Here is a 1,780-nt window from a genome sequence, read left to right as displayed (position 1 = left end):
GCCGGCCGCCACCTTCGCCTTAGCCACCGCCTGGCCAGCCTGGGCCGGCCAAGCCTGCTCCTCCCCGCCCCTCTCGCCCCCCGCCCCCCCGCCCCCCTCGGCCCCCTCGCCCCCCGTGCCCCCCGCGCCCCCCTGCGCCCCCCGCCCGCCTCCTCTTCCTCCGGCCCCGCCCCCGTCCGGCAGCTCCACCCCTCCCTGCTGATTGGTCTCGAGTCGGGGTTCTCCGACTCCCAGCGGTGCGCGAGGGAGCTGCGCCTAGGGATGGGGGTTCGTTGGCCCTGCTCCCCCACCCTTGTCTAGCCCCACACTCAGCCCGGCAGAGGGAGGCCGGGGAGGCCCTACATCCTCTCCTGAATTGTATCAACTCCCTCCCCCAACCACCAGCCTACTCCCTCCCCACTCCCTTCATCCCCAGGGAAGCGCTGTCTCCGCACGCCGGCTCTTTCAGCGGGATCAATAACCCAAGTGTTCCAGGAAGGCGACACTTACGAGACCGAGCAGAAAACAGGAAGTTGGCCTTGCTCGGGCGCTTGGCGGGGTGGGGGGCTGGGGCTGGGGCTCAGGCCTGGGGTTCAGTGGCCGCCCTTGCCTCCAGGCTCATACCTCTGCCCACACTCAGGAGCACAGATCGCAGGCCCTTCCCGGCGCTCCTTGCAGGGCAAGGCCAAGACTGTGGTAAAAAGAGCCCGAGACAGTGAAGCAAGGGTACTGAGGGAATGACCCGCACTCCCCGGGGTGAGAAGACAGATTTGCAGACGGATAGCCGGGTCCGGGAGCCGAGAGGGTCGAGTGAGGCCGAGACTGTGGTAGGCTGCAAACGCCCAGGTCCCCTGCGGCTCTGAGGCCTTCACACGGGGTATCTCAGACTGAGATAGAAGGTGAAAATCTCCCTGTCTCCCCCACCCCACTCCCGGCCCCGAAGAGGTTTTCCCGGGTCCCAGTTCCGCTTCGCCGGGCTGGGGAGAGGGGAAGGGCGGAGGTGAGGGCGGCTGGAAGCCGAGCTGGGTTTTGAAGCTGAGCAGTGGGGCCCCTGGGCCCTCCGAGTCCCAAGCACTTTATGAGGATCCTAGTGTTCTCGTGAGTCGAGCTTCTCCTTGGACAGCGCCTGGAGAGGCCAGACCCGGATTTCCCTTCCTTTGACTCAGAAAGGGGCTTGGAAGAAAGATTGAGAGGCCGCAGCGAAGACGTGTGTGCAAACGTGTGTGTGCGCGCGGGAGGGCCCGTGACCCCCTTCCCTAAAACGCTATAACTTCAGACTTGTCTTCCCTTTTCTGTGCCGCATGCTAGCGAGCGGGGGTGCTTCGGTGTGTCCGATCGAGAGTGTCTGGGGGCAGGGCCCATGGCTGTGCCGGGTGCCAGTGGCAGTGGGGTGGCAAAGTGCGTTGCTGGTGCAGCCTCCATCACTCCCTGAGCCGGAGGAGTGGTAAATGAGTGAGCGTGTGAGTCAGTGCCTTAGTGGGTGTTCAGTGTGCTTGTGCGCGGTTGAGTGTGTGCATGTGTCCAATCTCAAATGTCCCCAGCTGAAGGCGAAGTGGGAGGGGCGCGCCAATTATTTAATTGGGTGACTAATGGCGCCTCCCCACAGGGTTGGGGACGGGAAAAAGGGAGGGTAAAGGGGGCAGGGGAGGAGGCCTGCTGGTCCGTACTAATGGAAAGGAGGGAAGGAAGGAAGAAAGGAAGGGAGGGAGGGAGGGAGAGAGGGAGGGAGAGAGGGAGGGAGAGAGGGAGGGAGGGAGAGAGGGAGAAAGGAAGGAAACAGTCGCAAGGTAGTTTGGGTGGG

The sequence above is a fragment of the Grampus griseus genome, assembly GCF_964374135.1.
Source record: "Grampus griseus genome assembly, chromosome: 15".
In the NCBI taxonomy this organism is placed as follows: Eukaryota; Metazoa; Chordata; class Mammalia; order Artiodactyla; family Delphinidae; genus Grampus; species Grampus griseus.
Note: the sequence above shows the minus strand (reverse complement) of the source record.